This window comes from Sus scrofa, chromosome 1 (assembly GCF_000003025.6).
Source record: "Sus scrofa isolate TJ Tabasco breed Duroc chromosome 1, Sscrofa11.1, whole genome shotgun sequence".
NCBI classification, from domain to species: Eukaryota; Metazoa; Chordata; class Mammalia; order Artiodactyla; family Suidae; genus Sus; species Sus scrofa.
The window spans coordinates 229,519,096-229,544,226 of NC_010443.5; the positions used below are offsets into that span (position 1 = coordinate 229,519,096).

Consider the following 25,131-nt stretch of genomic DNA (forward strand, 5'->3'; position numbering starts at 1 on the left):
GTACTAATCGGGTTCGTAAACTGTGGCGCCACAATGGGAACTCCCAGAGTAAATATTTACAATAAAAATCATATCCTGTCCCTCCCTTGTTTTTTAAAAATCCCCAACTAGCTTTTTATCATCTTTGGAATAAAATTCAAACTGTACCACCTCTCCCATGAGGCTCTGCCTCACCATCTAGCCCTTGCCACCTCTCTAGTTTTAACTCTTCTCTCTCCTGCCTTTTGCTTACCTGCTTTAGCTACACTGGTCTGCTTGTTCTTAGGAACACATCAAGCTTGTTCCAGTTCAGATATTTGCATTTCCATGCCCTCTGCCTGGAAATCTCTCCCCAGAGCCTTACCCCATATCTTCACACAGTTAGTCCACCTCATTTAGAGTCTTACTCACATGTTATCTTTTAAGAGAAGCCTTCCTTGACTACCACATTGCAAAGAGTCCCTTTCACCCTTACAGACCATACACCTTCCATCTTTCCATGCTGAATTTTTCTTTAGAGCACTTATCACTACCTGATTTATCTTATTTATCAATCTGTTTCCAAGAAAGTGGGCATTTTGTCTTGCTGAGTGCTATATTTCTAGCACTCATGAAGGTGGCTTGCATAGAGTAGGTGCTTCATAAGTACTTGAATGAATAGGTATGATGAGAAATGAAGCCATCTACTTCCCACACAGGTTACCATCTGTTTCAGGGGTAATGAACTTTTTCTGTAAAGAACTTAGACTCTTTTAAACTTTGTGACCATAGAGTCTGCATCCCAGTATTTTAACTGCATTCGTAATATGAAAACAGCCACAGACAATACTTAAAGGAGTGAATGTGGCCATGTTCCAATAAAACATTGTTTGCAAAACCAGGCCACAGGCCAGATTTGCCTTTGGGCTGTGGTTTGCAGAGTCTGGACTAGAGGAACCTGACTCTACTGTTCTGCTATCGTCATTAACATGACCTCGCTATTCCACTCTCTCTATCACCATGACGTTTCTATTCCAGGAAATTCTTGCTCAAGATAGTAAAAAGTTGGCAATCCCTTTGGAAAACCCCAATTCAGTGAACATCGGACTGTTCAACTTGTCATTGGATAGCATCAGATGACAGTTTTGTCTCTAAGACTCTTCAAAACTTACTGCAAAATGCTCACCTTGCTGTGTCTACCAATCCTAAACTATTATGCACAATCTGCATTGCAAGACCTGCCTGCAACCAGACCTTAAATGTCAGAAATACCTGAACTAGGCTCTCCCCTACCCAAGAGATGCTGCTGAGACTCAGTCAAGGTGACGATCTCCCTGGAGGTAATAACTTCAGAGATATTTGCTGGTGTTTCCAAGGAGTCAGTTATAATCAAAGATAGTCCCAGAGGAGGTTATCGTATTGTTTGCTATCATAATTTCTTGGCCCCCAAATTAAATGACATATTCACTCATTTCCTCATTCAACAAATATGTATTGAGATCTTTTTACACATCTGCCTTCCCACCAGCGAGTTCTGATATGAGCGTCTAAGTACAAATCAGACAACTGTACGCTGTGTAAAGACAATAGAAAAAGGCAATTCCCCCCCCCCCCCAGTGATTTAATCCCTTTCATGTTTACTTTTTTGAAATTTTAAAAATTTTGACAGGGAAAGAAAATTTTTCTCATTAAAGATGAGGACTTCTTGGTTTGCCCTAAACTTTTTCTATCTCCTTTTATCCAGTCTCCTAAGTTCACTGATCCAGGAGCCTGCATATGGCCAAGAGTTTTCTGGAGGAAAGCCAAGCACAGCTGAAACATCAGCTTTCTGACGACTTAGGGGAAAAGCAACCCTCTCTGCCATCATCGTTCATAAAAACTCTGGAATTTATTTGCACAAAGAGCTCATTGAGAGCTGACAGGCCTGCTACAGCCTTTCCTTTATTCCATGGAGGAAGCGTCAGAAAAACCAGCCGACTGGCTTGTGCCATTTCTGCAAACGTGCCGTGTTCAAGAGGGTGGGCCTGGCTCCCCTGTTGGGCAGAGGCGACAGAACAGCCTGGGGAAGGAGCCCAGGACTCAGAGCCAGGGCCTAATTGCCAACTGAGGCAAGTCCCTGAGCCACCCAGTGCCTCCATCTCCTCATCTGGGAAACGTAGATGGGGGAAAAAAAGTAGCATTTCATCTCCAGGAAGCTTGTGTTCATCAGCTGAGAAAAGGGAGATGAGGTTGTCATGTCAATGTGGACTCTTCACAAAGTGCCAGCATTATGTCATGGTTGGAACTGCCATTTTAGCAGTTCTACAAAACCTGCCTCCCCTCCCCACCCCCACCTCACCCCTCACCCCCGCAAGTGTCTTCCTACAGTGCCAGTATTTCTACAAAGAGAAAAGCAGTCTTTGTTCTCTTCCTGTTTGGACTCTTTGAAAAATGCAGGAACCTCCTGGAAGGCATAATACCTTAAAGCAACCCAGACTAAAACACACGGGGCTTCTTGAATGTTTTCTTTCCCTCAGGAGGCATCAGGTGGCTATGGATGGGTGATGAAGAAAAGGAGTACTGAAAAGTTGGGAAAAGTCATTTTAGAAAGGAGGAATGCCCGCTGAATAAGAGAATTGTAATAACCTTGCAGATTATAGGGATTGGTGGTTTTTGAAGTGAAAGCTTAGGCAGGTACCTTTTTTATCAAACAGGAAAAACAAAGCTGGAGTGGGGGTTTCCCCACACCCACCCACCCCCATCACAGCCTGTCACTGATGCCTCTGCAGCCCACAAAGACCCCCTGTGCAATTTCAAGGCTCTGAGGAACAGAGCTGGAAAATTTCTGCTGCTTAGTCTCTGCCTTGTCTAGCAAAGGCCAGTGACCTCCTAGAAGAAAGATGGAAACACAGCCCCCTCCTAATCTAGGGCTAATGGCTGTCCATAGGAACAAAATAATAATGAGGAACACTTAAGCTCTTACTATATGCTAGGCTTTTGGCTAAATTATGTGCATTATTTCATTTCAATCTTTTATTTAATCTCCAAAACAGCCCAAAGAGGCAAATGCTCTTTTCCTTCCCATTTCACAGATGGGGAAATAGAAACTTAGGATAAAAGGCTTGATAAGGAATTCAAAGGAAGCCTGGGTGGCTCTAGGGCTGATATTCTTAACTCCGTCATATATTTCCTCACATCCTATTGTTTCCCTGAAGAATATTTTTGTCTCTTTCTGACCCTTACCACAAATGTCATTGAGAATTTCTGTAGATTCTAGATTTGGATTTCAATAGAAGTTTGTCTGCAACCACATTGTCTTCAGTCCAGATTGATGTTTTAGCAGAGGCAGAAAGAGTTTGAATTAAAATAGAAAGTTCGTTTATGGGTGTAACAAGTAAGTGAGTATACAGTCTTAGGCACAAGATGAGGTTCTATTTTCCTCCCATTTGGCCAACTCTGGGTTGTTATTTTTTTCTTTTCAAATTTAGCATAGGCTTACTGAAGAAAGGAAGAGGGGAAAAGTTGACATACTGCAACAAACCAAATACCCCACCTTAAAATCTGAAAATCAGATGGGAGAATCACACTACAAAGCAAAATAACATTAGGTCTGGTAAAAAATAACCCCCAAACTTAGCTCATCATGGAAACTTCTAAGTGATCTCTAGTAGAGAGAAAGAGAAAGAAAGAAACCAAATGAATAAGGACATTCTTCTCCCAGTGTAGACAGCGTCAGACAGAAGTGAAAAAATATTCGATTCTCTCACTGGCAAGAACAGATAACCACTTTCATATTAGTCACCAGCTATCGTCACTCACTTGGTTCTGCTGCAATATTTTAAAAATAATAGTGTTTTAGAGCTCTGAAAATTCTTCCCAATGCTGTGCCAACCTCCCTTAGAGCAAGGAAGATGGGAAAATGGAGCAACTGACAGGCAGGCAGTTGCATGCTGGTTTTAAGGGGTTGTTTGTCTCATTCCTGTCCATTTGCAAGAGGCCTTTGTATATTAGAGACACAAATACTTGGCTTTGGCATCACAGTTTTGGGAACCATATTTTTTTCTCACTTGATTTTTACCAGGCACATTTTCCAGATAGAAGTTTTTTATTTCTTTGTGTGTAAGTATGTCTGTCTCTTTAAAAAATAGCTCTTGGGATTCCAGTCCCAGTTAAGAAGATATCCCTCATCTCTCCATTGTACATCTTGCTCTACATTTTCTTACCTTATTTTTTCATTTTAGTTTACATTTAAGTCTTTCTTCTTGATGCAGTTCACACCATTTTGTATTTTCTGAGATCCAAATCTACTCTTTTTTTGAGGGGACTTAATAGTCGTGCTAGCATCACTTATTAAATAACTTATTCTTATCTCCTTGAGCTGTAATAGCACTTGTGTCAAGTGTTAAATTTACATATATATTTAGATACCTTTCTGGATTGCCTATTCTGTTCCACCAATCTTTTTATTTCTCTATAATACTATATTGATTTTATTAGAATACCTTTTTACTATTCTTCTTCATACATTCTTGGCTTTTCTTGAGCATTTATTCTTCCATAACAGTTTTAAGGATTCTGTTCATGTTTGTGATGGACTGAATAATGCCTTTTCTTCCTCCATGTATGTCCACCTCTTAATTCCTGGAACTGGTGAGTGTTACTTTACTTGGTAAAAGGGATTTTGTGGATGTGATTAAGTTCATGATATTGACTAACTGATTCAGGAGACAGCCCTGAATTAGCCCCTGGACCTAATGTCATCACAGAAATTCTTATGAGGGACAAGCAGTAGGAGTCAGAGTCAGAAGAGAAGGCAGTATGATGACAGAAGCAGAGATGGGGATTATGTGTTTTGAAGATGGAGGAAAGTGCCGCAAGCTAAGGAATGTAGGTGGCCACGAGAAGCTGAAAAAAAACAAGCAAATGGATTCTTTTCTCAAAGCCTCCAGATAGAATGAGCCCCACCAACACCTTCATATTAGCCCAGTGAAACTGATTTTGCACTTTTGACCTTCAGAACTGTAACACAATAATTTCGTGTTGTTTTAAGCTGCTAAATTTGTGGTACTTTGTTAGAGCAGCAATAGGAAACTAATACAGTGTTGCAATAGAAATCACATTAAATTTATACATTTATTTTGTGAAAACTGACATTTCTCTGAGTTTTCCCATTCAAGAATGTAGTGTCTCTATTTGTTTAGGTCTTGTTTTATTTTCATCAATAAAATTACACATATATATTTTTTTGTGTGTGAAATTTATTTCTTTTTTGCCAAACATATTCTGGAATATTTTATATTTTGCTAATATTGTGAGTGAAATATTTTTTTCACATTTCCACTTCTATATAATTGTTGTTAGGATACAGAAAAAGCTTTTTCAAATATTTTTTTAAATAAATTTTTAAGTATTCTTGTTCAGTTGTGTTACCAAATTCTCTTATTAACCGTACTTGAGTTTCTTGGGTTTTGTTGTTTTCTTTATTCTTTTCTTAAGTAAAACAATCATATCATCAGCAAAAGCAAGGAATTTTATTCTTACTTTCCAATGTCAGGTCGGTTATTTAATTTTGTTGTGCTAATGAGTTGGGATATCTTCCAAGTCAATATTATTTATAATGATGATTGTGAGCATCACTATATATTTCTACTTACTTAAAATGGTTTTAGCATTTTGTACTTTGGAATATTATGTGCCATTAATTTGGTAAATAGCTTTTATTATATTAACTCATTTCTTAAATTCTTATTGTACTCATTAAGAATGCCTGCCATTTTACTAAATACATTTTAAACACCTAAAGAGATGATCATATGGTTTTTCTCCTTTAAAGGACTGCTGTAATAGATTGCATTTAGACTTCCTGGTACTGAACCAGCCTTGAATCGTCAAGGAAGGAAGTCATGATCTCTTTTTTTCTGCTGTTTTTGTTTTGATATATGACTGGATTCTGCTTGTTAATGTTTTATTTGGAGTTCTTGAGTCTTCACTTAAAGTTGCCCATAATTTTCAATTTTGTCTAATCTTTATCAGCTTTAAGTTTATTTTGACTTTATAAAATGAATTGGAGTCTTTTTATCCTTTTCTATGGCTTAGAGTAGTTTAAATAAAAGTAAATGTTAGATAAAACTGAGCTAGAAATTCATGCCTGGTGAGTTTTCAAACATTTGTATTTCCTTCCTCTTTCTCATCCAACTTTAAACACCTAGATCTTTCTCATCTAATTTTATATTATAACTCTGGATTGTCATTGAATTATTCTTATAAATCTTTCATTTCAAGGGCTCTCACTTAGACTTACCTACCTCCAGTCAGAATCTTTCTGTGTTCTGTATACATGTATAAAGATTCATTGCTTACCAGTCGCTCTTTTTTCATCTTTTCCCATGTTGAGATTAATATTCTGATTTTTTTTTAAAAGTTTGGTCTTTCTGAGTATTTTCCTCCAATAGAGTATATCACAGATATGTTGACATACTCTCTGAAAGCTTGCCTATCCTTCCTCATTTATATTTTCTCTCACTCTCACCAACTAATGAAATAATGCCTGGGTATAGAATTTCTCTCAGTCCTTTGTAATGCTATTTCACTGTTTTCTGGCTTCCAGTGTTGTGGTCTGATGTGATGCCCATCTGATTATTCTCCCATTGTACGTAACTTAATCATTCTGTCTGGAAATATGTAAGATCTTGCTGTTATTCTTAGAATTTAAGACTTGGAATATAGCTAAATATTTTACTTTTCTCACACTATTCCATTTCCCTAGTGACTCCTGATGTTGAGCATCTCTTCATCTGTGTATTGGCAATTTGTCTGTCTTTGGAAAAAAAGTTTATTCAAGTGGCACATCTATTTTTGTAATTGGGTTATTTGTCTTTCTATTGTAGCTATTTATTGTTATATGTTTGTGTTGGTTATTTGAATCTATGGCTTCCGCATTTTCTGGATTTCTTTTTTCATCAGTGATCACATCAGTACAGCAATGATCACATCACATCAGCAAACAGCTCCATGTGGGTCATGGTTCATGATGTTCACCAGAGGAATACATTCTTTATGGTGCAGCAGGAGCTGGAAAAAAAGTACTTTATGATCTTTTTTTTAAATATATAATGATTTTAATTTTTTTCCATTATAGCTGGTTTACAGTGTTCTGTCACTTTTCTACTGTACAGCATGGTGACCCAGTTATAGACATTCTTTTTTCTCACATTATCATGCTCCATCATAAGTGACCAGACATAGACTTTATGATATTAATGTAGAATGGCAATCAGATGTTTTGAGTGAGAGAAAGAAAAGTCCTGACATTCTGAATTACATTTTGAAAGGATTAATCTAGGTTTTTGTGGCATAGACTCTAAGGAAGTGAGGATAGAAGTGAGCAGTCTAGTTAAGGATCTGTTGCCATAACCCAGTGAGCTATGAAGGCATGGGGGCTAAGGTGATAATGAAGGATTGTAAGTGATCAGGTAGAATGAAGAGTATTTGCCCTTAGATTGAATATGGTAAAAAGAGAAAGAGGGGAATCAAGAAAAACTAAGGTTATTGTTCAGAGAAACTGGAAGAATGGAATAATTTACTGAGTTTAAAATGACTGCAGGGGAAATAGCTTGACGAGGAACATGAAGGGTTCTGTTTTTAATGTGGTAAATGTGAAATTTCTGTTAGATATTCTTTTTTTTATAATTTTTTTATTTTCCCACTGTACAGCAAGGGGATCAGGTTATCCTTACATGTATACATTACAATTACATTTTTTCCCCCACCCTTTCTTCTGTTGCAACATGAGTATCTAGACAAAGTTCTCAATGCTATTCAGCAGGATCTCCTTGTAAATCTATTCTAAGTTGTGTCTGATAAGCCCAAGCTCCCGATCCTTCCCACTCCCTCCCCCTCCCATCAGGAAGCCACAAGTCTCTTCTCCCAGTCCATGATTTTCTTTTCTGAGGAGATGTTCATTTGTGCTGGATATTAGATTCCAGTTATAAGTGATATCATATGGTATTTGTCTTTGTCTTCCTGGCTCATTTCACTCAATATGAGATTCTCTAGTTCCATCCATGTTGCTGCAAATGGCATTATGTCATTCTTTTTTTATGGCTGAGTAGTATTCCATTGTGTATATATACCACCGCTTCCGAATCCAATCATCTGTCGATGGACATTTGCGTTGTTTCCATGTCCTGGCTATTGTGAATAGTGCTGCAATGAACATGCGGGTGCATGTGTCTCTTTTAAGTAGAGTTTTGTCCGGATAGATGCCCAAGAGTGGGATTGCGGGGTCATATGGAAGTTCTATGTACAGATTTCTAAGGTATCTCCAAACTGTTCTCCGTAGTGGCTGTACCAGTTTACATTCCCACCAGCAGTGCAGGAGGGTTCCCTTTTCTCCACAGCCCCTCCAGCACTTGTTATTTGTGGATTTATTAATGATGGCCATTCTGACTGGTGTGAGGTGGTATCTCATGGTAGTTTTGATTTGCATTTCTCTTATAATCAGCGATGTTGAGCATTTTTTCATGTGTTTGTTGGCCATCTGTATATCTTCTTTGGAGAAATGTCTATTCAGGTCTTTTGCCCATTTTTCCATTGATTGATTGGCTTTTTTGCTGTTGGGTTGTATAAGTTGTTTATATATTCTAGAGATTAAGCCCTTGTCCATTGCATCATTTGCAACTCTTTTCTCCCATTCTGTAAGTTGTCTTTTTGTTTTCTTTTGGGTTTCCTTTGCTGTGCAAAAGCTTTTCAGTTTGATGAGGTCCCACGGGTTTATTTTTGCTCTCATTTCTATTGCTTTGGGAGACGGACCTGAGAAAATATTCATGATGTTGATGTCAGAGAGTGTTTTGCCTATGTTTTCTTCTAGGAGTTTGATGGTGTCCTGTCGTATATTTAAGTCTTTCAGCCATTTGGAGTTTATTTTTGTGCATGGTGTGAGGGTGTGTTCTAGTTTCACTGCTTTGCATGCAGCTGTCCAAGTTTCCCAGCAATGCTTGCTGAATAGACTTTCTTTTTCCCATTTTATGTTCTTGCCTCCCTTGTCAAAGATTAATTGACCATAGGTGTCAGGGTTTATTTCCGGATTCTCTATTCTGTTCCATTGGTCTGTCTGTCTGTTTTGATACCAGTACCACACTGTTTTGACGACTGTGGCTTTGTAGTATTTCTTTTTTTTTTTTTTTTTTTTTTTTTTTATTTTGTAGTATTTCTTGAAGTCTGGGAGAGTTATGCCTCCTGCTTGGTTTTTGTTTCTCAGGATTGCTTTGGCGATTCTGGGTCTTTGTTGTTCCATATAAATGTTTGGATTGTTCGTTCTAGTTCTGTGAAAAATGTCATGGGTAATTTGATAGGGATTGCATTGAATCTGTAGATTGCTTTGGGTAGTATGGCCATTTTTACAATATTGATTTTCCCAATCCAGGAACATGGAATATCTTTCCATTTCTTTACATCTTCTTTGATTTCTTTGATTAAAGTTTTATAGTTCTCGGCATATAGGTCCTTTACCTCCTTGGTCAGGTGTATTCTGAGGTATTTGATTTTGTGAGGTGCAATTTTAAAAGGTATCATATTTTTGTATTCCTTTTCTAATGTTTCATTGCTGGTATACAGAAATGCAACTGACTTCTGAATGTTAATCTTATATCCTGCTACTTTGCTGAATTTATTAATCAGTTCAAGTAGTTTTGGGGTTGAGTCCTTAGGGTTTTCTATGTATAGTATCATGTCATCTGCATACAGTGACAGTTTGATCTCTTCTCTTCCTATATGGATGCCTTTTATTTCTTTTGTTTGTCTAATTGCTGTGGCTAGGACTTCCAAAACTATGTTGAAGAGCAGTGGTGAGAGTGGGCATCCCTGTCTTGTTCCAGATTTGAGTGAGAAGGCTTTCAGTTTTTCCCCATTGAGGATTATATTTGCTGTGGGTTTATCATAAATGGCTTTGATTATATTCAGGAATGTTCCCTCTATACCCACTTTGGCGAGGGTCTTGATCATGAATGGATGTTGGACTTTGTCCAATGCTTTTTCTGCGTCTATTGAGATGATCATATGATTTTTGGCCTTTTTTTTGTTAATGTGGTGTATGATGCTGATTGATTTGCGTATTTTGAACCATCCTTGTGAACCTGGGATGAACCCAACCTGGTCATGGTGTATAATTTTTTTGGTATGTTGTTGGATTCGGTTGGCTAAGATTTTGTTGAGAATTTTTGCATCTATATTCATCAATGATATTGGCCGATAGTTTTCTTTTTTGGTGGTATCTCTGTCTGGTTTTGGAATGAGGGTGATGTTGGCCTCATAGAATGTCTTTGGGAGTATTCCTTCTTCTTCAACCTTTTGAAAGAGTTTGAGGAGGATGGGCACCAATTCCTGTTTATATGTTTGATAGAATTCACCTGTGAAGCCATCTGGTCCTGGACTTTTATTTGTAGGGAGTGATTTTATGACCTCATCAATTTCATTTCTAGTGATCAGTCTGTTCAGTTGGTCTGTTTCTGCTTGATTCAGTTTTGGCAGGCTGTAAGATTCTAGAAAATTGTCCATTTCTTCCAGATTGTCAAACTTGTTGCCGTATAGTTGTTCATAGTATTCTCTTATGGTTTTTTGTATTTCTGCTGTATCCATTGTGATTTCTCCTTTTTCATTTATAATTTTGGTTATTTGGGTTCTTTCTCTCCTCTTTTTAGTGAGTCTGGCCAGGGGTTTGTCAATTTTGTTCACCTTTTCAAAGAACCAGCTCTTGGCTTTATTAATTTTCTCTATTGTTTTTTGAGTCTCTATCTTATTGATTTCTTCTTTGATCTTTATAATTTCCTTCCTTCTGCTGACTTTAGGACTTTTTTGTTCTTCTTTTTCTAATTCATTTAGGTGGAGGGTTAAGTTGTCAATTTGGGATCTTTCTTCTTTTTTGAGAAAGGCCTGGATTGCTATAAATTTCCCTCTGAGCACTGCTTTCGCAGCATCCCATAGATTTTGAGAGGTTGTGTCTTCATTATCATGTGTTTCAAGGTAGTTTTTAATTTCCTTCTTGATTTCCTCATTGACCCATTGGTTTTTTAGTAGCATGTTGTTTAGTTTCCATGTAGTAGGTTTTTTCTCTTTCCTTTTCCCATGGTTGATTTCTAATTTCATGGCATTGTGGTCAGAGAAGATACTTGAGATAATTTCTATGCTCCTAAATTTATTGAGATTCGCTTTGTGTCCCAATATGTGGTCGATTCTTGAGAATGTTCCATGAGCATTTGAGAAGAATGTGTATTCTGCTTTTTTTGGATGTAGTGTCCTGAAGATATCAATTAAGTCTAACTTTTCTATTGTTTCCTTTAGGATCTCTGTTGCTTTATTGGTTTTCTGTCTAGAGGATCTGTCCATTGATGTGAGGGGGCTATTAAGGTCTCCTACTATGATTGTATTCTCATCAATATCTCCCTTTATGTCTGTTAATATTTGATGTATGTATCTGGGTGCGCCTATATTTGGGGCATATATGTTGATGATAGTAACATCCTCTCCTTGGATGGATCCCTTAATCATTAAGTAGTGTCCTTCTTTGTTTTTCTTTATGTCTCTTGTTTTCTGTTAGATATTCTGATGGGAGTATTGAGTGAGCAGTTGGGTCTCTCTATTGGAATTAAAGAAAGAATATTTGCTGGAGATAAAAATTTGGAAATCATCAGCAGATAGATGTCATTTCAAATTGTGATCCTGTAATAAAATGTTTTATATGTACATGATGGAATGTTATTTAGCCTTAAAAAAGATGAAAACTCTGTCACTTGTGGCAACAGAGATGAACCTAGAGGGCATTATTCTAAATGAAATAAGCCTGTGAAAGACAAATGCTATGTGGTATCACTTACATGTGGAAGCTAAATATATATATATATATATAACTCATAGAAGAAGAAAGTAGAGAACTAGTTACTAGGGGCTTGGGAGCAGAGGAAATAGGAAGAGGTTGGTAAAAGTGTAGAAAGCGTAGTTATGAGTAAGCCCCCCCTCCCAAAAGGAGTTCCTGCTGTGACATAGTGGGTTAAGGATACAGTATTGTCAGGGTGGCTCAGGTCCTTGCTGTGGCATGGGTTCAGTCCCTGGCCTGGGAACTTCCACATGCCTCAGGTGTGGTTAATAAAAACCGAAAAAAACTCTACTCTTTAAGTTCTAAGGATTTAGTGTGTGATATGGTAACTGTCGTTAGTAACACTGTATTGTATTATATATGTGAAATTTGCTAAGAGAGTAGAAGTTAAATGTTTTCACACACACACAAGTAGATACATGAGGTGATGGGTGTGTTAATGAACTCAGTGGAGGGAATCTTTTCTTCATGTACATGTCAATCAAATCACCATGATGTTCCCTTTAAATATTTCTCAGTTTTATAACTTTGTCAATTATACCTCAATAAAACAAAATAAAAAGGTCACTATCCTCAGTGAGGTTACCTGAGGAATGAGTGTTGTATAGAAGGAAGAGATTTGAGGTTAGAAAATGAGGATGAAAAAACAAAGGAGGCTAAGAGGATAGGAGGAAAACTAAGAGAAATGAATAATCTAAAGCTCAGGGAAAGCTGTACCTCAGGAGAGAGGGAGTGATCAGTTTGGCCAGAGGCAGCTGAGAAGGGGGAGCCAGTTAAATTGGATTTGACGATATGGAAGTAATTGGTGGAGCTGATGAAAACTGTTTGGCTGCAGAGGTGGTGATGAAAGCCTGATTGAAATAGGTTCAAGAGAGAAGTGAATAAGGGATACAATTTTTTTTCCTATTATTATTTTTGGCATTTCATATAAATTTTTTGTTATATTTCTTAACACCAAAACCTAGTCTCACTCTGGTAGGTAACTTCTGCTGAATTAAATTTAACACCCGATATTTAAAAAAAAAAAACAACTTTAATAAATCAGTAATTGAAGACACCTGCAAACACACTTCATAGAACCAAGTCTGAGACATACTACGGTTCTCTGGGATTTCTTTTGGATTATTTGTATAGAAAAGTGAGCAGTTTGGAGTTCTCCCTGTAGCACAAAGAGATTGGTGGTGTCTCTGGAGCACTGGAACTTGGATTCAATATCTGGCCCAGCACATTGGGTTAAGGATGTGGTGATGCCATATCTGAGGCATGTGTCGCAACTGTGGCTTGGATCTAATCCCTGGCCTGAGAACTCTCTATGCCATAGGGTGGCCAAAAAAGGAAAATTTTTTTAAAAAATAAAGAAAGAGGGAGTTCCTGTTGTGGTGCAGCAGAAATGAATCCACACACATGAGGACGTGTGTTCGATCCCTGGCCTCACTCAGTGGGTTAAGGATGCGGCATGGCCGTGGCTATGGTGTAGTCAGATAGCTGTAGCTCCAATTCGACCCCTAGCATGGGAACTTCCATATGCCATAGGTGCAGCCCTAAAAAGCCAAACAAAACAAAACAAAAACAAACAAACAAAAACAAACAAACAAAAAGAACAAAGAAAAAAAGGTAAGTGAGCAGTTTTACTGTGAAGGGCAGCAGAGAAATGGGGCAGTGACAGGAGGGAGTGAATGGAGACTCTTTTACAGATGGGGAAATATTACAGCATATGTGATGGAGGGATAAAAACTCATGCTGCAGCAGCAAGAGGAAATGATTGCTAGAGCAACTCCTTTGTGTAGATGAGAAGGTAGCTAATAAGGATCTAGTCACAGAGTTGACCTAAGATAAGGAACCCACTTTTCTGCCAGAGAAAGCAGAAGAAAAGAAACATGTAATATAGCAAGGCAGGGAAGTTGTGCATGTCACAGTGTGGGGGCGGGCGTGTTTTCACATTTTGTCTCATTTGGGCTCAACAGTGTCTTTCCACTCACTTCCTGATTTTTTTTGTTGTTGTTCTGAAATTCTTACACTTAGAGAGCAGAGTGCTCTGTGTGCTACATTTGAATCTAAGCATTCTGATCTCTTCGTATTTAAGGTACTAGCTACCCCCTGCAGTGCTGGTTTTCTCTGGGTGTGTCTTCTGTTCACGTTGATTTTCTTATCTCTTAGTGTTGGCCCCTTTGGGTGGGTGGTATTTTTCTTTGTTGGTTCTTAGAGATGAAATCTAGTAATTTGGGCACCCAGAGATGCATGCAGAAAATTTTACCTCTATTCACCTGTAGTTGAAGGGCAGGCTGATGATAGGTCCTGTGGAGGAATGCAGAGGAGACTTCTTTTCTCCCCCTTTCATTTTCTTCCTCCTCCTCCTCTTCTTCTTCTCCTCCTCCCCCTTCTTCTTCTTCTCCTGCTCCTCCTCTTCCCCCTCCCCTCCCCCTCCCCCTCCTCCTGATGAAACCTGACCAAGTATTTAAACTTTCCCACATAAATGTGCCTGTTCTTCCTGAGGCACAAGATATTTGAAAAGCTGGGCACAGGTTTGATCCTTGGCCCATCATGGTGGGTTAAAGGAAACAGCATTGCTGCAGTGGTGGTGTAGGTGATAGCTGTGGCTTGGATTCAATCCCTGGGCCAGGAATTTCCATTTGTGGCAAGAAGAAGAAGAAGGAGAAGAGGAGGAAGAGGAAGAAGAAGAGTTAACACATATGTATTATGCCATCTTCCAGACCAGGCTCTTTATTATGCATTTTATGTCCCTGACCTCACTGTTTCTTCACCAGAGTTCAATGAGGTAGACGGCACCAGAAAACCACAACTCTAAATAACAGCAGAGTTAGGATTTGACCTTATTCTCTGGCAAAACCAGTTCACCATTCCTCCACCAACCTATTAAAAAATTACACAAAGAACTTTAAAAATTACTTACATACAGCTTAACTTTGTAAGTAAACCACTTCAGAAACCTGCTTCAGAAAGAGTGTATAATTTCTAGGCTACCACTGGATAACAGCCTTTTTTATTCTTTCTTTTCCCAGAATTTTTTTTATTCCCTTTATAATGATTTTAATTTTTCCCATTATCACTGGTTTACAGTGTTCTGTCAATTCTCCACTGTGCAGCCAGAATTTTTTAAAAATAAATTTTATTGGAGTATATTTGACTCACCAAGTTGGGTTTCTTTTCCCAGGGTTTAGACAAGGCATTCAAAAAGTTTTTGAGTTCCTCTATGTCTTCTGTTGGAACTATAGCCAAACAATACATATTCGAGTTATCACTGGCTCCTACAACAAAGATAAACAAGAATGGATAATAGGTCGAAAACAATAGAAGTTCACTTCTCATTCATTAACAGTTCAAGATGTGCTTTCTGGTTATTGAGGGACGGTTCTGCTTTACCCAGACTTGTAGGACTTCCTCAAATGGTGGCTCTGCCATTTTCAAAGTGTTACTTCTCAAGTCACACTAGTGAGGTGGGGTGTTGCTGTCTCAGGTAGCCCTGGTGACACACGTAGCTTCCATGCACATCCCACTGTTAGAACTCAGTTACCTGGTGCATCTAACTTCATGGTTGTCTAAGAGATATCATTCAGCTGTGTGCTCAGGAGGAAAAAGAAACTGGTTCTGTTGGACAGCAAGCAGATTCTGCCACACAAGCCACTGAGAAGATACCTACCAAAGCAGTTCCTGAGTATTTCTTTAAGGTCAGCCAATAATAAGAGTAATTATGATGATAACTGAAAAAAAATGCAAAAGTGCTTATAATACCAATGGGTATTTACTAACTATGTAAAATGGGCAATATATACCATACTAAGTGCTGTACATTTTTTATCTTTAATCCTCTCATAAACCCCAAGACAAGGGAGAATATTGACCCTATTTGCTGCAGGAGAAGGAATCTGAGGCTCATAGCACTTTGGAAAACAACACACACAAAGTCAGGTTGAGCAGCAGAAGCCACATGTAGAATTTGGTCAGCTTCAAAGGCTGTGTGTAACTTCCGTGCTACACTCAGAAAACCATTGAATGCTAGGATTACAGCTGTTTAAAAGGAACCCCATTAAAAGACTCAAAAGAGCATACAACGAATGTAACAGTCATTAGGTCTAGGTGGTGCCATTTTAATTTTCCTCTATTTTGCAAAACCATGCTTGAAGAAACTTTTCCCTACCTCAGACCTTTTCACTGTGATGACATTTTTCTCTAGATGAAAGGAGGAGACTAATTTTACCAATTAAAATGTGGTATTTATAAAAGACAAATAAGATAAATCACCTTCTTGATAATAATGGGGTAAAGAATGTGACCCTTTCTTTTTCCTGGAACTTGCTTTTGTATAATCTCTCTGGGGCCTGTCTGTGGTTATAGAATAAGAAAAGCTTCTTGCTTGCCTTGTTTGGAACCGGCAAGGCTTTACCTTGTCTTCCACCTGAGTTGGGGACTTAGTGTTTGCTGGAAGTGGATCCATGTGGGAATCCCACAACTTAATATTTTACTACATTATCTCATTGCGTCTCTTAATGTGATGTAATCCCTTCTGTCTCTTTTCTGTTACTGTTGTTCTTCTCAAAATTGACACCTATAGGAGTACCTGCTGTGGCACATTGGGATCAGTGGTATCTCTGCAGTGCCAGGTTGTAGGGTCAATCCCTAGCCCAGCACAGTGGGTTCAAGGATCCAGCATTGCTGCAGCTGTGGCCTAAGTCACTACTGTGGCTCAGATCTGAACTCTGGCCCAGGAATTCTATATGCCACCGGGTGGCCAAAAAAGAAAACAAAACAACCCCCCCCCCCAAAAAAAACCCTGAGACCCAAGGAATTACCTTGTGGTGCAGCAGGCTAAGGATCCAGCATTATCACTGCAGCAGTTTGGACCATTGCTGTGGTGCAGGTTCGATCCCTGGCCCAGGAACTTCCACATGATGTGGGCACAGTCAAAAAACAAAAAACAAAAAAACCCCAACAACTAGAAAACTGACAGCTAATTTTGTTTTTAAATGAATTTTATTTATTTATTTATTGGTCTTTTTTGGGGCTGCACATGTGTCATATGGAAGTTCCCAGGCCAGGAGTCTAATGAGAGCTGTAGCCGCCAGCCTACGCCACAGCCACAGCAATGCCAGATCCTAGTCATGTCTGGGACCTACACCACAGCTCACTGCAATGCCAGATCTTTAACCCAATGAGCTAGGCCAGGGATCAATCCCTCATCCTCATGGATCCTAGTCAGGTTCGTTACCACTGAGCCACGACAGGAACTCCCTGTATTTTATTTTAAATAATATTTTTATTTTTTATTTTATTTATTTATTTTTTTTAGTCTTTTTGTATTTTCTGGGCCACACCCGCAGCATATGGAGGTTCCGAGGCCAGGAGTCTAATGAGAGCCGCAGCCACCAGCCTATGCCACAGCCACAGCAATGTGGGATCCGAGCCTCGTCTGTGACCTACACCACAGCTCACAGCAATGCTGGATCCCTAACCCATTGAGGGAGATGGCGATCAAACCCGCAACTTCATGGTTCCTAGTCGGATTCATTAACTGCTGAGCCACGAAGGGAACTCCCTATTTAAATTTTCTTAAACTCACAGAAACTGCAAGAACAGTACAGAGAATTTTTTTCCCTTGAACCATTTGATGGTAAGTTGACTACACGATATACTTCCTCCATCCCAGATAGGCCCTGATAGGTTAGTGGGTATTTCCTAAAAACAAGGGCATCTTTTTTTTTTCTTCTTCTTCTTTTTTTTCTTATTTTAAAAAAAATTTTGGGAGTTCCCGTCGTGGCGCAGTGGTTAACGAATCCGACTAGGAACCATGAGGATGCAGATTCGATCGCCGACCTCCCTCAGTGGGTTAGGGATCCAGCGTTGCTGTGAGCTGTGGTGTAGGTTGCAGACGTGGCTCGGATCCCGCATTGCCCTGGCTCTGGCGTAGGCCGGCGGCTACAGCTCGGGTTAGACCCCTAGCCTGGGAACCTCCATGTGCCGTGGAAGTGGCCCCAGAAAAGGCAAAAAAACCAAAAAATAAATAAATAAATTAATTAATTAATTAATAATAAAAAATAATAGTAAAAGGACACCTTTATACAAAAGCACAATACACTTTTTAAGACCTGCAAATCAACATTGTTACAACTGTCTACTCCAGACACTCTTCAAGTGTTATCTATTGTCTTGAGTCCATTATTGCAAAAGGATCCACCTTGCAACCCCTTGTTGCATTTAGTTGTCAATCACTTTCGTCTCTTTCAGGTCCACTTTTTTTTTTTTTTTTTTTTTTTTTGGTCTTTTTGCCATTTCCTGGGCCGCTCTTGCTACATATGGAGGTTCCCAGGCTAGGGCTGAATCGGAGCTGTAGCCACTGGCCTACCCCAGAGCCATAGCAACGCCAGATCTGAGCAGCGTTTGCAACCTACACCACAGCTCACGGCAACGTTGAATCCTTAACCCACTGAGCAAGGCCAGGGATTGAACCCTCAACCTCATTGTTCCTAGTTGGATTTGTGAACCACTGAGCTACCACAGGAACTCCCAGGCCCACTTTTTGAAATTAAAGTACAATTGATTTACAATGTTGTGTTTCAGGCATACAGCAAAGTGATTTCCAGATTCTTTTCCTTTATAGGTTATTACAAGATGTTGAATATAGTTCCCTGTGCTATACAGTATGTCCCTATTTTTTATTTATTTTTATATATGGTAATTTGTATCTATCAATCCCAAACTCCTAATTTATCCCCCCTTCCCTCTTTGGTAACCATCCCTGTGTTTTCCATGTGTCTGAGTCTATTTGTCTTCTGAAAACAAGTTTGTTTGTAGCATTTTTAAAGTTTTCATGTGTAAGTGATTTCTTACGACATTTGCCTTTCTCTTTCTGACTTAGTTCACTTAGTATGATAATCTCCAGGTCCATCCATTTTGCTGCAAATGGCATTATTTCATTCTTTTTCATGGCTGGATAATATTTCATTGTATATGTACCACATCTTCTTTCTCCATTCCTCTGTCTCTGAACATTTAGGTTGCTTCCATGTCCTGGCTATTATAGATAATGCTGCAGTGAACATTGGGGTGTAGGTATCTAGACCCATTATTTTATAGGCATCACTCAATCTGAGTTTGATATAAAATTTAGTTGATGCATCCTTGGCAGGAATTTCTTGGGTGCATTTTATTCTTCTCATTGCAAACTGTCGGGAACATAGAACTTCATTTTACCCCTTTGCCAATGATGTTTATTTTCCTCACTTGATTAATGTCGTGTCTGCCACCCTTTCCACTAAGAAGTTACTCTTCTCTGCTGTCATTAATACATATTTTGTGGGGGGAGGTTCTTTGTAAATATCCCTTTCTTCATTAAACTTCCGTTGTATCTGTATATTTATATTGCTTAGGTCTCATGGTTTTCTATTTTATTCATGAGTTATCATCCATTATAATGATGATTTAGCTCAATATTGAGCTAGCTTCTATGTTCTTTTGACATGCCCCACTCACCTCCTTGCTTTCTGGTTCAGAGTCCATCCTCTAAATTCCTTGTCTCAGTCCTGCAGTCAGCTGTTTTCTCAAGAAGTGGAGGATAGTTTCAAGAATATGAGATCTAGGAGTTCCTGTTGTTTCGAGTTCAATTCCTGGCCTCGATCAGTGGGTTAAGGATCTGGCATTGCTGTGCTGTGAGTTGCAAAATTGACTTGGATCTGATGTTGCTGTGGCTGTGGCTATGGTGTAGGCCGGCAACTGTAGTTTTGATTGGATCCCTAGCCTGGGAACCTCCATATGCCTTGGGTGAGGACCTAAAAAGCGAAAAAAATAAAAAATGAAAAAGAATATGAGATCTAAGCTGTGAGGATTGTTATTAGAGACCCTCCTAGCAGGCAAAGTTGTGGAATATACACATATAAATATTCATATGTACGTATAACTGTTTATAGGTACATGCATGTAGACATGTAATTATATATGCATACACATACACTTTTTCACCTATATTTATTTGTACGTCAATTGATTGGAGAGTAGCAAAATTTGCCACCTCAGATTGCCTGTTTGGCATGTGGATTATTTTGAGCTAAAAACAGTCAAGGCCCAAAAGACTCAGGAGGAAACTTTGACCTCTCTCTTAATTGTCTGAAAGAAAGTAGAGGACCCGTTCCTCAAAGGGAGTTATCACCATAGAGAACTATAGCATGACTCTGTGTGGTCCCAGGGGAGGAACCTAGCAAAGTCTGTTCACTAAAACTCCTCTCTCTGTCCCAGGGTCTCTGCCTGGCCCAGAAAACTTTTGCTTGCCAATCATTTGCTTTCCCATCTCTCAGTGAGTTGCCTTCTTCCCCTTTGAAATACCACACCACTACCTCCCAATATCTTTTTTTTTTGTCTTTAGCTAAAGATGGTGTTTAAGGTGATGGCTTCAGCCATTTTGGTGAGTTATTTAGTTCTCCTGACTCTCTCTCCTGTATAGATGCTATTAAACTTTTATGTGATTTTCTCCTGCTAATCTCTCTCCTGTCAATTTAATTCTCAGACCAACCAGAAGAACCAAGAAGGATAGAGGAAAATTTCTTCCTTCCCAACATTATCTCAATATATTGAGAACCATGCATTGGCCCCAGTGCATCCAGCTCCTATCCAACATCGTGGAATGTAGTCTAATTTTCTCCTTTTCCATATTTGCACCTCCCAACAGTAAGAAATTTGGCTCCCAGTATCCTTAAATCCCTCTTATTTGCTCAACTCCCCAGTGTGTAGTGAAACTCCAGTGATGGCCACTGCCCCCTTGTCCCTGTCTTCCCTTCTCACCTCCTTGCCCTGACCTGCCTACCCCACCTTGTGGAAGCCATTCCCACCCCACTTAGATTCCGCCACCAGCTCCTGCATGGGACACCCTCCTCATCCCGTGGGGTGTGGACTCCCTGCAGGACCTGCAACCTCTTCAGTTGCCTTCTGTGCCTCTTGGTCTGTGACTCCCCACCTAAGGCAGCCCTGCTATGGCAAGGCTGTCTCACCTGGCAGTCTCACCTCCCAGTCCCCACAAACAGCTGCAGGGCACCTTCTTCAACCCATGCAGCCCAGCTCCCTGTGAGGATGCTAAGCTTCCCTGGTGGTGTGTCCCCTAAATAGGAGCAGAATTTGCCATGCTAAAATATACCTCTTCAGCAGGTTAAACGTGGGCTGTCATAGAGTAAACACAGCAAGCAAATCAACTTTGGCTCTTGCATTAAAGCACAGTTTACTGCTTTAACAGTTTTTATCAAAAATAAAGGAAATGGGAGTTCCCACTGTGGCTCAGTGGGTTAAAGACCCGACCTTGTCTTTGTGAGGATATGGATTTGATCCCTGGCCTTGCTCAGTGGGTTAAGGATCTGGTGTTGCTGCAAGCTGCAGTGTAGCTCACATATGTGGCTCAGCTTGGTGTTGCTGTGGCTCAGCTTGGCTGTGGCTGCCATGTAGACCCCAGTTGCAGCTGCCAACCCCTAGCTCCAGGAACTTCCATATGCCATGGGTGCATCCATAAAAAAACAAAACAAAACAGAAATGTTTTATAACTTCAAAAACAGCAACAAAATTTAAAACCCAAAATTTGACTTAGTAAATTTGAAGATATATTTGACTTTATTAAGTAATTCATGGGTTGAGCACCATCCAATCTAGTAAATAGAAGTGTTCTCTGAAGGAATGTATAAAATGAAAGGTTTTATAGGGGAGGGGAGGGATTAGCAAATGAAAAGAAAGAATTATTTTTAGGACAGGACATCATCATTTTGGGTGGGAGGATGGCAAGGTTTTATCACACAGCTTTCTTCTTCTGGGGGCAGGGGGCAGTAGTGGAGGGGGAAGCTTTTGCCCACAGGACAGATTACCTCATTAGTGCTAACAAGAAAATTCCAAAGTGGTTGATTAAGATTATACTTCTGGTAAAGGTTAAAAGCACAGTTAGTTTAGGTTTTAAATCTAAGTTTACTATCATGAGCTTTAGCATAAGTAGTGCCATTTGGGGCTTCAGTTTTCCTTTTTAACAGGTCTAAGGATTTAGGCTGGTTATTTGTATGTGTGTGTGTGCATGTGTGTGTGTCTTTTTAGGGCCGCACCCTTGGCATATGGAGGTTCCCAGGCTAGGGGTAGAGTCAGACCTGAAGCTGCTGGCCTATGCCACAGCCACAGCAATGCCAGATCTGAGCCGTGTCTGCAAACTACACCACAGCTCATGGCAACACCAGATCCTTAACCCACTGAGCGAGGCCAGGGATTGAACCTTTGTCCTCAAGGATGCTAATCAGGTTCATTACCACTGAGCCAGGATGGGAATTCCAGTTTGGTTATTTTTAAGAAACAGCAGACATGGGAGAAGCTCTGAAAACTGAATAGAAGTTACCCTTTTGAAAGAGACTTTTACAAGGAAAATCTCTATTGGTAAGAATGTCTTCCTTTCTGTACCCAGAAAAAGAGGAGAACTAAATTTCTAGAAACTCTCATCAGTGGAGACGCACCAACTTAAAGCTATATAACAACCTTACTACCCTTGTTTACTGTGCTTTGGCTAATAATCTCCCATAACTGGCTCCCTCACCAGCACCCCCCCACCCCATGACTTTTCTTTTGTCTTTAGCTGGAGATAAGGCAGTGGCTTGGACTATTTCCGGGAGTGACTTAGTTTTTCTGGATCTTTCCCATGTATACAGGAGACATACATAGACTTCCGTTCTTTTTCTCTTGTTAATCTTTTAGGACTAGAGATGTCTGAGCAAGAACCTAGAATGGTAGAGGGAAAACTCCCTTCCCCGCCAGCCTGTCTCATCCTGCTTAGACTCTACCCCTATGCCAGGCTGTCTCTGCATGGCAGTGTCTTCACTGTACTGGGAATCCCATACCCAGTCTGGGCATCCCTCTTCCAGGATGCCCTCCTCAGCTACCTAGACTCCGTGCCTGGACACCCCCCAAAATACCTTCCGCACTCTGTTAAGAGGAGATGCCCTGCTCTGGGCACCCCCTACCTCCTCTAGCACTAGTCCCCAACCTTCTCTGCCCCACTGACTGGCTTTGGGGCTGAATTGTTCTAGTGGGAGAGGGGAAAAGAAGAGGAAAAATAAAAATTTGCCGTATTGTGAAGTATGTATATATATTTGGTCATTCCGATAACCAAAATATATTTCTTGTATATTTTTGGTCTTCATCCGTGGTTCCTGGCACACAGCTCCCCAAACTCTTGTCATTTCCTGAGCAACAAGAGTAATGGGTGCATTTTTGGTTACAATATTTGTTTTTTTGTTCTCAGTTCCTGAAATCTTCTTCTGCATTAGCAAGCCCCTTTCCACTGCTACTGGGGTTATGTCAAAGTGACTTTTGGAAAACACCCAATGGGGGACTGGTTGCCAGGGGGATCAACCATGAATAGAGGGTGGCTCTTTCAGTCCCACCCCCCTGATTTCTAAGGAGAGAGACTAGAGGGGGACTAGAGGTTGAATCAATGACCGATGATGCAACCAATCATGTCTACGTAATGAAGCCTCCATAAAAACACAAAAGGAGGGGTTCACAGATCTCCTAGGTTGCTGAACCAGATACTTCCATGGCCTAAAGTCTACAAGATCAGAAGCTCCTTTGTTCTGGACCTCACCTCACCCTATAAATCTCTTCATCTGGCTATTGATTTGTATCATTTAACATCTTTTATTATAAACTGTCAATCTAGTGAGTACACTGGTTTCCTGAGTCCTGTGGGCATCACTAGCAAATTAATCAAACCCAAGGAGGTAGTGATGGGAGCCTCCGACTTACAGTCAGTGGCTCAAAAGCACAGTAACAACTGGGATTTGTGGTTGGCATCTGAATGGAGGATGACCTTGTGGAACTGAACCTTTCTCCTTTGGACTCTGATGCTCTCTCTGGGCAGATGGTGTCAGAATTGAACTGAACCGTAGGACACCCAGCTGGTGTCTGTGAATGGCTTGGTGTTGTGGGCACAGTCCTTCCAGACATTGGAATTTGGGGCAGAAAACTTACAGCCCTAAATCATCACTAGGACACATCTTGAGTGGCAGCTTTAGCGTCTGTGCTTCTGATCATGTTTAGAGACTGTCTCTGGGCACAGCGTTGAAGATCTGAGTGATTAAGAGCTTTGGCAGATAAGGCACCAGGGTAAAGGTTAGGAGGTCTAGTGTCTGGTCCTAACCTTGCCCTTTACCAGAGGTAGGAAGCCTGTTCCCCCTCTAGTCCTTTGTATAAATGGAGTGATACATAAACAAAATGATCGAGAGACAAGATGCCTGATAAGAGTACTTTTTCTGCACATATAAAATAGAGTTGTTGTAAAGATGAAGTGAGGTCAAGCATTCCGAAATGTTTTGAAAACTATAAAAACCTATGCATATAGGACATTCTTCTGAGAAAAATATTTTGTCAGGAAATATTAATGTAATGCAAAATTTTAGCAGGGCTGTCCTATTTTCTTTGTGACTTAGAAAACTGTGACTAAAATATATCCCAATACACAGAGCTGAAAATGTGAGCTGGAGAAAATAAAATATGGGATGCTTGGGTGGGGGTTGGGGCAGCACAGGCTAGGTCTTGCTGAAACCAGAACCCTGTAAGTTTATGGAAGAGCTTGAAGAACTTCCAGTTTAATTCCATTTGTATATTTATCAATTGTTTGCTTAAAAACTTTATAAGAGGAAGATTTTTTTCCTTCTATGACACCCCTGTCCCCAAATCGAACCTGCATCCTTATGGATATTAAGTCGGGTTTGTTACCACTGAGCCACAATGGAACTCCCTCTTTGGCATTCTTAAAAGAGATTCTAATACACATTTAAATTACTTTTTACATTTATACATAGAACTTCCATATGACCCCGCAATCCCACTCTTGGGCATCTATCCGGACAAAACTCTACTTAAAAGAGACACATGCACCCGCATGTTCATTGCAGCACTATTCACAATAGCCAGGACATGGAAACAACCCAAATGTCCATCAACAGATGATTGGATTCGGAAGATGTGGTATATATACACAATGGAATACTACTCAGCCATAAAAAGAATGATATAATGCCATTTGCAGCAACATGGATGGAACTAGAGAATCTCATACTGAGTGAAATGAGCCAGAAAGACAAAGACAAATACCATATGATATCACTTGTAACTGGAGTCTAATATCCAGCACAAATGAACATCTCCTCAGAAAAGAAAATCATGGACTTGGAGAAAAGACTTGTGGCTGCCTGATGGGAGGGGGAGGGAGTGGGAGGGATCGGGAGCTTGGGGTTATCAGACACAACTTAGAATAGATTTACAAGAAGATCCTGCTGAGTAGCATTGAGAACTATGTCTAGATA

The 25,131-nt window shown here is 39.9% G+C and overlaps 1 protein-coding gene across 7 annotated transcripts in view; it reads left to right on the forward strand.

Annotated features, from left to right (window-relative positions):
- Nucleotides 1-25,131, forward strand: part of GCNT1 (glucosaminyl (N-acetyl) transferase 1, core 2) — a 173,815-nt gene that overhangs the window by 90,076 nt on the left and 58,608 nt on the right. The window contains exons 5-6 of one of the 7 annotated variants that reach the window (XR_002336471.1): nucleotides 997-1,298; nucleotides 1,703-7,699. The exons of 5 other annotated variants lie outside the window; for them this stretch is intronic. The gene's annotated coding sequence lies outside the window, so the exon portion shown is untranslated. Of the gene's footprint in view, nucleotides 1-996; nucleotides 7,700-25,131 lie in introns of those variants that run through there. One more of the 7 variants, XR_002336470.1, reaches the window with a different exon arrangement.